This window comes from Prunus dulcis, chromosome 8 (genome assembly GCF_902201215.1).
Source record: "Prunus dulcis chromosome 8, ALMONDv2, whole genome shotgun sequence".
Classification (NCBI taxonomy): Eukaryota; Viridiplantae; Streptophyta; class Magnoliopsida; order Rosales; family Rosaceae; genus Prunus; species Prunus dulcis.
In genome coordinates, this window is record NC_047657.1 from 1,992,577 (window position 1) to 2,004,576 (window position 12,000).

General features: G+C 38.5%; 1 long non-coding RNA gene and 1 pseudogene across 1 annotated transcript; both read right to left on the reverse strand.

The window, feature by feature from the left end:
* Nucleotides 1-5,180, reverse strand: part of LOC117636657 — a 7,063-nt pseudogene extending 1,883 nt beyond the window's left edge.
* Nucleotides 5,181-9,356: 4,176 nt separating this feature from the next.
* Nucleotides 9,357-11,990, reverse strand: LOC117636658. The gene is made up of 3 exons (XR_004587101.1): nucleotides 11,387-11,990; nucleotides 9,506-9,708; nucleotides 9,357-9,433 (listed from the first exon to the last, which is right to left on the reverse strand). It is a non-coding gene; the product is annotated as an uncharacterized LOC117636658 (long non-coding RNA).
* Nucleotides 11,991-12,000: the final 10 nt, after the last annotated feature.

A 12,000-nucleotide genomic window follows, 5' to 3' on the forward strand; every position in this document is an offset into this window, starting at 1 on the left:
GTAAGTCAAGTAGACGAAAAGTTGCTTACATATAAAACCATTTCAAAAAAATAATACGGCGGTTACATATAACTACGTCGTTTTTAACTAACACGACGCAATATTTGTTTTTGAGACGTGGAATAGTCAATTTAACGTCGTTAGGTTTAATATAACCGACGTGGATTTTAATTTTTAAATTATGAATAGAATTTTTTTTCCCGTGACTTTTCAGTTTATTTTTCAATTACAGTGCGTTATAAATAGAGTTTTTTTTTCGGAGGAAATTTAAAATGAAGGAAATTAATATTCAGGAATATGTAAAGTTTCTTTTTTGGATGACAGATTTAAATAAAAAAAAGAATATAAAAACAACGACTGTTTTTGTTTTAATGTCGTCGTTTTTAGTCGTCTTAAGTAAGACTAAGACGACGTGGATTTATTAATTTACCGGCGTTGATTGTACAATTTAAACGGCGGTTTTTTGGTTCGGACCGCCGTTGGTTTTAAAAATTTATTCTATAAATTTGTCGCTTTCATTCATTTTCGCGGTTAAAATTTAGGGTTCCAAGTTCTTCCTCTCTCAGAGACATTGTCTCTCACATCTCAAAGACAATAATTTGGATGTCTTTCTCAAAGAGAAATTGAGCTTACTCGCATCAAATCTATGTCCACAAGAAGAAGCTTGTCAACTAGCCTTCTCACTTCCTTGATCAAGCCTGATAGGACACTTAGTGCTTCTGAATACTCCTTGCTTTCCATCAAAAGAGCTGCAAGCCTGGCCTCCACTCGCTGTCGAAGGAAAGTTCGCTTCTCAGGGAAATCTGAAGATCAGATGTGCCTGATCCTCTGCTTGATTTTCTTTACTAAGAAGATCCGTCAGATTTGTGATAGCCTCTTCCTTTATCCGTAGATCTTCAGAAGAAGAAGATGGGTTTCAAGAATGCGATAAAGAATAGAAATGGCTTCAGATGGCCTCTAAAGCATGAGCAATCGAATCAGTAGTTGCTGGGAGATATGATGAAGACATTGTCAATGCTTTTCTCGTCGTTTATATTAAGGTAGATTTATAATTACCGGCGTAGATTATTTTGTTAAACGTCGTTAAGTTTAATACAACCGACGTGGATTTTATCAACTTCGAAAAAATTGTCTCTCTGATTGCAAATCTGTGTCATCTGTTAAGATTATGATGTGGAACCGAGTTCCATCTGGTAAGATTTCGTAACCCTTGGGATCTCAGAAAAATCTGATTATGTCGGCGGTTTTCTATATAAACCGTCGTGGTTATTTCAATTCTTGTCATTAAGTAAATCTACCGACGTAGGATAAGAAAATCAAAGAAAAAAATTGTAAACAAAAATTCTTATTAAGACGACGGTTTAAATTAAATTTACGACGTATAAAATGAATAAATACGACGCTAAAGATTTAAAGATAACGTCGTAGAAATATACGATAATGACGTCGATATATTTATATTTTCCGTCGTTGTAAATTAATTTAATACGGCGATATTTTGTATTTTAAAGCCGTGGATTTGTTTTAATTATACGGCGTCTTATACGAAAACCTCGTCGTGTTATTTTATGAGTAAAAACGGCGGCTTTTATTGAAATCGTCGTCTTTACTTTCTACGTCGGTCGATTCATAACTTCTGCCGTTCTTTGTTGGCTTTGATTTTACTCTGCTGAAATCTGTTTCAAATAGACGTCGGTTGTTTAATTAGGTACGTCGTTGTTTTTGAACAGCCATTTGAATCTCCAATTTTTTGTTGTCTAAGGTGGTATTACATGACGGTGTTTTTAGAACCGTCGTCTTTTTATAAACCACGGCGGTTTTCACTTAGACCGTCGTTGTTTTCTGGTCGTCTTTTTCAGTTTTTATAGTAGTGAAGGAAAACTAAATTGTCTGTTCAATATTAATTCTTAATTCATTAAACCACATAAAGATAGTGCATACAAATCCAACATTAAAACAGTAATTTCAAACAATAAACTTTAGTGCCAAGAATATATTATAATTGCTTCTCACGTTGGTAAGAAGGACTTCCAAAAGTAAGAACAATAAAATGATATTAAGTCCAAAAAAAAATAAGGGACCGTTATATAAAAGAAGATTGATGGCAACCAAAATGAATGAAAGCAATGTAAAAAGGCCCAACACAATAAATTCAAATATATATACTTGCTTTGAAATTACAATTGAAAGAAAAAATAAACCAAAGATTTTGAAACACTTCAACGTTTCGGTTTGAAACACTTCAACCATTCAACATTGGATGTTTCACTATAAATTAATTAATTAGTAATAATAAAATAATCCGTAATGAAACAATAGAAGCTATTTAAAACAAACAGTAGCTTAGAAAAACATAGCTCACTTCAATATATATGTTTTCCATTATTTCAATGGTCATTAATTAGCTTTTGAATGCTATTAACAATTTTAAGATTCTGAAATATATTTTAAAACAATTGTGCTGTAGAAAACGACACACCACATAATAATATGTTGAGCTATAATAATAATACCACATAAATTAGTCGGTAGGTTTTATTTTCAAACACTAGCAGTAATTTCCCAAACGTTAGCAACAAATTATAAACATATAAATGTACCAACAATATTTAAAGCAGTTGAAATTGTATAGACAATATGAAAGCTTCAAACTATATATACCCAAAATAAATCGTAATTTTCATTTTGAAAATCCAATACAAATGCAAAAGCTTCAGTCAAAGAGTTAAAAGATATTAAAGCTAGGAATACGGGAAGAAAACAACTTTAACTTACAAAGGCTTTAGATTGTTATAAAAAATAATAGTTTTCCTCTTTCCATAAAGCCAAATACAAAATATTTATATTATAAATAACATATAAACAAATTGGAAAGTTTTGAAGGTATAATGAAATTGAAGAAAACAAAATAATAGGTAAGTAAAAGGAAAATAAATAATAAGTAAGAAGGTGAGTTTGGTACGGTGAAGAACGTCAAAGACGCTGTCCTAAAGCCTTTGTAGCCTCCCTACGTGCAGGTACTGACGGTCTACAAGACTCCAAGATACGACCCCTTGTACACAAACTCAAGATCCGCTATGAGCACATTCACAGACAGATATAGGTATCCAAGTCACATAACCATTGCCCAAAATAATAATAATATAAAGTAGAGAATATATGTAAAAGTAGACAAGGAGAGAATTAGAATGTGTATGTGATATTCTGATAATGTATTGTGTGTTATTGTGTGTTATTGTGTGTATATCAAATGTGAAGGAGGAGTGGCCTTTTATAGGCATCCAAAAACATGTAACCTTCACCAACCATAAAAGTCCACCAACCATAAAATTAAGGCATTCACCAACCAGAAATAAAACCTAAATATTAAATATTTATAACCCCCATAATAAATAAAATAAAACAGCCAAAATAATTAAATAAATAAAATGGTTAAAATTTTAAAACCTTTTAAAATTCCAACATATGCTACTGTGCAACCATCTGGACTCTGTAGATAATTTACAACATAGAAAGATTTAGCTTTCTGTCCAACAGAAAACATGATATATAATAAATTCATTTACAAGGTTTTTGATAGCTAATTCATTACCTGAGCCATATAAAGAACTCTAGAAGTATGGCCAGTGAGTTCTGCAACTTTAGCCATTGATGGGTATTTCCAAAGAGTGAGCTGATTCTGAGTAAACCCGTGTGAGCTAAGCAGTTCTCATTCATTCTTGTTCCACAGCAAAGCACAAACCTGAGAGCCAGTGTCAACCGAATTCAGGCATGCACCGGTGTGGGTGTTCCAGAACTTTATGCACCGATCACCCCCGCCTCCACCAGAAGCCAGCAAGTTGCCTTGGAAAGGACACCAAGCAAGGGCTTTTACAGCAGCTGTATGGTCTTCAAGCCTGTGAAGCCACTGTGTTTGTGAATTTGAAGATGCCACTGATCTGTCCCATATATGGAGTAGGTTATCATTTCCTCCACTTGCTAATTGTTGGCCTGAGGCCGACCATTTAAGCCCACAAACCTCTTGTTCATGTCCTCTGTACGTCTCAACAATGTGCGATCTAATTCTTACATCATTATTAACTATACAACCATCAATCCCTCCAGTTGTGAGAATGTGATTGTTCCATGCTAAGGAGCCTACTCGGGATCGGTGGCAACCTCTCAAGGTTCTCAGCTAAGGAAACAAACATCACAACAATCATGAATATTAGGAATATTGGGGACCAGATAACATAGAATAGAAAGGGAGGAAAATGAAAAATACAAGGAGTAATGACAAGAAACCAACCTGCCGATTCGCAGTTGAATCCCATAGCTGTACTTCGGAATTGTCCAGTCCAATGGCAATGTGGCGTCCATCAGGAGCCCAATTTACACTGGTAACAGGTCCGCTTTCATCCTCAAATGTGACCAGTTCTGAAGTAGAACCACTGGTAGCATCCCACAAATAAATTGTGGTTGCAAGCGCAATTGCGAGAACATTAGAACTTCCCCAATCCAACAAATTCAGGTAGTAATCATCAACAAGGTCAGGAGCATCCAGTGTTATATCTGAAGTCTGCATATATCATCAAATCCAAAGTAGTTAGTTAGAACACAACAACTTGGAAATAACAAGTTAAGTGGAAGCAAATATTAATTCATCCATGAGATCAAAATCAAATGCATACGCACTTGAGGAATGTGTCTCCACAGCTTTGCCGGTTTATCCTGTGGTAAAGAAGAGAACTCGCGCGGGAAGAGCTCTACAAGTGCAGGAGGCTTGTTCTTGAAAGCAATTATTCAAGTCCGATTCATGTTCATTACTTCTGCCAACTGCTTCCGATAGGCATCTTTGGATGGGGAAGAGACCATAGCTAGGTTTTCCTTACCTTTCCTACCTTCAGTAAGCATGTAGTGCGCATAATCTAAATCCATTGCAGACCTATTTGGTATGAACCTGCCCAACTGGTAGTCACATGACACAAGCACATCAGAATATCAGTCACTACAGACTACAAATCCCTTTTTAATCAAATTTTTAATTTATTATCATATTAGAGCTAAAAATACATGAACACTTACATACATATAGGGGTCGTTTGGTACGGCGGACTGTCATGGACTGGACTAAATCCTAGGACTGTCTTGGATTAACTCGGATTGGACTAAGCTGGATTAAGTACTGACCTACGTTTGGTGCAGTGTCGGACTAAGAAGTTGGATTGTAAAAATAGTGAAGACCTATGTTTGATGTTGTGTCGGACTAAAAAATAATTTTTTTAATAATTAATTTTAATTAATAAAATTCTATTATTTAATTTTAATTAAGGCTTTTTTGACATAAAAATAAATAAAAAGAAAACAAATAAATTCTAACATTTTTAACAGGCTTAAACTATCTTATCTCTTTTTTTTCTTTTTCTTTTTTCTTTTTCCCCTTTTCTTTCTTCCTTCCTCTTTTCCCCATTGACTTTTCTTCTTCCTTCCTTCTTGGCCCGTTCCTTTCTTCTTCTTCTTTTTTTTCCTTCTTCCTCCTTTCTTCTTCCTTCCTTCTTGGCCCGTTCCTTTCTTCTTCTTTTTTCCTTCTTCCTCCTTTCTTCTTCCTTCCCAAGCCTCCCTTTTTTTTTTTTTGCGTTCTTCCTTTCCAGGCCGTTCCTTCTTCCTATTCTTTCCTTTCTCTTTTCTTCTTACTTCCTTCCTTTTTATTCTCTCTTCATGCCTCACCCCAACTTTTAAGAGAGCCAGATTCACTTCTGGGTTTGTGGTGGTTGCAAACACCCACCCTCCTCTCTCTCCGGTTCCACTAATTAATAGTTGTGATGGTTCAATTTGGTGGTGATGGTTGTTGAACTGAGTATGTGGTGGCTAATTATGGGTGGTTTTGATGCTTTGTTTGACTAACTGGGTGGTGATGATGGTTTGATTGGGTCTGTGTTGCTGGTTATGGGTTTGATGGTGGTGGTCTGATGATCGTGGACTCATGGTGGTGGTGGTCAAGCTTGTGTGTTTGATGGTGGTATTCAGTCGGACTCGCATGTTCAAAATAGCACCATCGCTATTTTGAGAACCATATTTCGGGCTCGCTCTATTAGCCAAGCGAGTCCCATTTTTTTTTCCGCTTTGGACTATACAATCCCATTTAAATTAATCCCCTCCCTTACCAAACATAAGTTTCAAGGACTATTTAACATAGTCCAATCCAATGAGGCATAGTGAGGCATGCCAAACATGCCCATAAAAGGTTAACAAGATTAAGAAATGAAATTCAATTTAACATCAGATCATAGATGAACCCAAAATCCTATGCATACATTACGTTTACAAGGGAAACAAGATTAAGAAATGAAAGTCCAATGAATAACAAAAATGTCACATCCCGGGATCGGCTCCGCCGTAGCACGATATTGTCCGCTTTGGGTCCCCCTCTCTGCCCGCACGATTTTGTTTCTGGGAGCTCACAAGCAACTTCCCAGTGGGTCACCAATCCTGGGATTGTTCTAGCCCCCAACTCGCTTAACTTCGGAATTCATACGACCCCGAAGCCAGTGAGCTGCCAAAAGGCCTCGTGCTAGATGAATGCGGGTGTGTACATATAAGGCACATCACCCCCTCTCTGTTGGTTGATGTGGGATCTTACAATCCACCCCCCTTAAGGGTCCGACGTCCTCGTCGGCACACTTGCACCACACGGCAGAGTGGCTCTGATACCAAATTGTCACATCCTGGGATCGGCTCCGCCGTAGCACGATATTGTCCGCTTTGGGCCCCCCTCTCTGCCCGCACGGTTTTGTTTCTGGGAGCTCACAAGCAACTTTCCAGTGGGTCACCCATCCTGGGATTGCTCTAGCCCCCAACTCGATTAACTTCAGAGTTCCTACGACCCCGAAGCCAGTGAGCTCCCAAAAGGCCTCGTGCTAAATGGATGCGGGTGTGCACATATAAGGCACATCATCCCCTCTCCGTTGGTTGATGTGGGATCTTACAATGTCAAAACCAAACCAAAGCCGGATGCCAAGTCCGAAATCCAAACAGAACACTAAACAAACCCACCAATTATTATAAGTCCCAAACCAAACTCTCAAAAGCGTACCCATTGGCACGACCGGCAAGGAAGTATCCTCACCGAAAAACAAGAATGAATGAATAGTTATATACATATGTAAATATATATATAATATAAGAGAGATATATATACATATATATAATAATAATATAAATATGACCAACACCTAGTTGTAACGGGGAAACAATCCAACCGGCGGATTGTTTGACTAGTCACCATGGCAGAGTCCCCATGAAGAGTCCTCAATTTACCATGTAACTAGGGAACGAGCCGCCCAACCGGAGGACTAACTCTCAGCCAGCATGTACAGTCGATACCCTCAAAACTTGTACGTCTGTGACCAGTCTTACTCGCGCAGATTACCCAATCAAGGGTCTACAGCAACATCCCGTCAAGGATGCCCCGAGTATCTCAAGTCTCCGTATCCAAGTTCCAAAGAATTCTTTTGCCCCCAATTCTTTTACCCTCTTTATATCAGAATCTTCAGTACTTTGTCTCCCTTGTAAAGCCGTAGATATGGTCCGGGTGAACTGGGATAATAAATGTCGGAAGTTGGGCTCATTCCCCTCCGCATGCTCTTCAACAGGTGGAGATGGAGGTGGAGAATGTGGCTGGGATGGAGGTGGAGGATTGGCTCCCCATCTCGGAACACGACCACCCCTGGTCCTAGGGCGTCGAGGATGCATGATTCTACACAAAGGACACCATAGAATCATTAATTTCAACAATGCAACAAAAGCGCAAAAGTCGAAGGAAAGTGAACCTAATGCTCTGATACCAAATTGTCACACGCCGGGATCGGCTCCGCCGTAGCACGATATTGTCCGCTTTGAGCCCCCCTCTCTGCCCGCACAGTTTTGTTTCTGGGAACTCACGAGCAACTTCCCAGTGGGTCACCCATCCTGGGATTGCTCTAGCCCCCAACTCACTTAACTTCGGAGTTCCTACGACCCCGAAACCAGTGAGCTCCCAAAAGGCCTCGTGTTAGATGGATGCGAGTGTGCACATATAAGGCACATCACCCCATCTCCGTTGGTTGATGTGAGATCTTACAAAAAATCAAATTCATAGGCAAACAAAAGCCCTAATTTCATTAATCAAATTCAATTTAACATCATATCAAAAAATAGATGAACCCTAAACCCTATACATACAATTAAAACTACAAGGGTAACAAGATTCAGAAATGAAAAACCAATCAATAACGAAAGTCCAAATTTTTAGGATTGAACCCTAATAAAGATCAATTTTGTAAAACATAAAATAAAATAGAAAATTAGTTAAATACCCATTATTAGACATTATATAAAGAAACTCTACATCATTCAATATATATAAACACACAAAATAAACCAACAATTGACAGCTGTAGATTTCTTAAATCCACAGCAATGTTTGATTATTGTTTTGCCCTTTTGCTTTGTCTATTAATCAACTTAATCTTCATCAACCAGCATCTCGAACTTTCTTATTCTTCTTCAACAATGGTGAGGTTCATTGAGCTCTGCTTCTGGCTTTTCTCCTAGTCTAATTCTCCATTGTATTTTCGTCGTCTCCTTCACATCCCTAGCCAACTCCATTGCTGCAACCCGCCGCCGATTCACCTTCGCCCAAAACTCCATCACCTATTTCCCTTATTCCATCTCTATCAAACGCTCCAATTAACACACCACATCCTTCTACACCTCCAGCGCCATAGCAATCATCTCCGTCCCAATCTCCGTTGGCAGACGACAAGCCTCCAGTCCAACATTTTCAAATCTGAGCAACGTCAATCATAGCAACCTCGGACACGGAGCTAAGAAATTTTATGGAGGAATGAGTCATGCAATGAAACCAGAGATTGTACTTGAGATGATCGTTGGATAACATTCGTCGATCTCAGTACGGATACGCCACCATGAGATAATTTCTCTGAAGAACTACTCATAGTCTCGCATGTGCAAAAGCACTTGAAGGTTATAGTGAAATTTTTAAATTCTCATGTTGTTTGTTGTTGTTAATTTCTGTGTTTGCTTATTGTATGATTGAATTGAAATTTTGGCGATGGTGATATGGTGATTTAATTTTGGGATGAGTTCTTGGTATTGATACATTATCAAAGCAATGTAAAACAAACAAACTAACCTGGGTGTTGATACATTATCAAAGCAATGTAAAAAATGGTCACTTTTATCCTAATATTCATTGGGTTTAAGCAAAACAACCAAAATCTTCTTAAAATCTTGAAAATCCTGCATCATTCTAGAATCCTTATCTTTCACAACATCATCATCCAAACTATATTCAACCTTAATCAAGGTCAATTCTCCATAAGAACTCGCAGAATCCGAAGCCCCACGATACAAATTTGCCACATGTATGTATGAAATGGTTATCAAGATATCACTGCCAAATCAAACAAATAGTTTAGTCATAAAACAAGTTCAAACTTAAATTAAACAATAACATGAAACTCACCGAATCGTACGTCGCCAAAATTCAGTTCAACATCGCTTGTTATCTTTCATATTGACCTTCTTATCATCCTTGATTTCACCATTATCTACACCTTTAGACCAACTAAAGAGAGAAGTCTCATATTGGTCATAGCAAAGCCCCCAAAAACCTTTCTTCATCAAAGCCTCACAGCTAAAGAGGGTACTATCATCCTGACCAAACTCCTGCAAGCAATAGCCAAACAAACAAGGAGATAAGGATATTTGGAACTCTCACCCTACGAGTAAAGTCATAAGTACGCTCGGCATAGTCTTCGAATTCACCGACATAAATCAATTTTATGTCTTTTGGGCTTGCCTTTTTTGCTAAAGAGAACATATCCATCATAATCAACCCTATCGGTGGAATAATCTGTTTTCAACTGAAACATAGTTGTCTTACATCTAATTACAACATCCCTTGAACTAATTTAATTTCATAATACACGGACCTAATATGTTTCATGAAGTTCTCCTCTTTTTCCATATCTGCAAGTTTCAATATCTCAAAAATTATTCGACACAAAAACTAGAAATACAAGAAAAACAGAGAAAAATCAACCTAACGATGCCTAGAAACAAAAACCAAAAATAGTAGCAAGCATGAAATCACCTTGGGTATGCAAGAGGATGAAGAACAAACAGCAAGCCCTTGGAGAGGTCAATTCACTCTGATCGTAACCCCAACTTAGGGTTTCTATGGAAAAACAGAGTTGGGGTTGGAGAGGTCAATTCACTTTGATCGTAACCCCAACTTAGGGTTTCTATGGAAAAACAGAGTTGGGGTTATGATTAACCCCAACTTAGGGTTTCTATCAGAGTGAATTGACCTCTCCGAGGGCTCGCTGTTTGTTCTTCATCGTCTTGCATACCCAAGGTGATTTCATGCTTGCTACTATTTTTGGTTTTTGTTTCTAGGCATCGTTAGGTTGATTTTTCTCTGTTTTTCTTGTATTTCTAGTTTTTGTGTCGAATAATTTTTGAGATATTGAAACTTGCAAATACGGAAAAAGAGGAGAACTTCATGAAACATATTAGGTCCGAGTACAATGAAATTAAATTAGTTCAAGGAATGTTGTAATTGGATGTAAGACAACCATGTTTCGGTTGAAAACATATTATTCCACCAATAGGGTTGATTATGATGGATATGTTCTCTTTAACAAAAAAGGCAAGCCCAAAAGACATAAAATTGATTTATGTTAGTGAATCCGAGGACTATGCCGAGCGTACTTATGACTTTACTCGTAGGGTGAGAGTTCCAAATATCCTATCTCCTTGTTTGTTTGGCAATTGCCTGCAGGAGTTTGGTCAGGATGATAGCACCCTCTTTGGCCATGAGGCTTTGATGAAGAAAGGTTTTTGGGGGCTTTGCTATGACAAATACTTCTCTCTTTGGTCTAAAGGTGTAGATAATGGTGAAATCAAAGATGATGAGAAGGCCAATATGAAAGATAACAAGCGATGTTTAACTGAATTTTGGTGATGTACGATTCGTTGAGTTTCATGTTATTGTTTTATTTAAGTTTGAACTTGTTTTATGACTAATCTATTTGTTTGATTTGGCAGTGATATCTTGATAACCATTTCGTACATACATGCGGCAAATTTGTATCATGGGGCTTTTTAATGGAGAATTGACTTTGATGGTTGAATACAGTTTGGATGATGATGTTGTGAAAGAAAAGAATTCTAGAATGATGCAGGATTTTCAAGATTTTAAGAAGATGTTGGCTGTTTTAATTAAACCCAATGAATATTGGGATGAACGTGACCATTTTTAACATTGCTTTGATAATGTATCCGGCCGTGGGAGGGATTAGAACGGGAGGCTAGTTGGGTAATTTGGAAAGCACTGACTTACCCAGCTCGCAGGTGCCGAAGTAGATGGCGGTGGAGCCGATGCCGTTGTAAAATCCCGAGATGCCCTTAATCTGGAAGGTCTTGAGGACTGCGTCGAAGGTGTTTGCGTAGATGTCTGAGGCGCCTCTGGTCTGGAGCTTCGTCTTGATGGTGTCCAGAGGGTGGAGGCAGAAGTAGGTGAAGGCTCCGGCGATGCCTGCGCCGATGAGGGCGCCCTCGAACACCGTGAGGTTCTTCAGTAAAATCTGGGTCTTGGGCCGGGTGTTGGTTCGGGAATTGGAGAACCAATTTGGGGGGGGGAGGTGGTGGTGGAGGTGGTGGAGGCAAAGAATGGGATGTGGTTTTGGGTAGGGTAGATTGGGAATTTGGGGTGAGAAATGGGTGAAGAGGCTATGGAAGTCATTGGAGTTTTGGGAATGGAGGTGGTGGTGTCTTGATTGGGTGATGGGAGGCCCAGAGAAGCTGAGAGTCTGTTCTCCATGGCTGGCTCACTCAATTCTCTCTCTGTGGAGGTGAGCTTTATTTGCTTTTCAGAATTTCAGATGAGAGAGAGAGAGAGAGAGAGAGAGAGAGCGCCATGGAAAATAAGAGTAGGAGGATATCGATTCGGCTGAA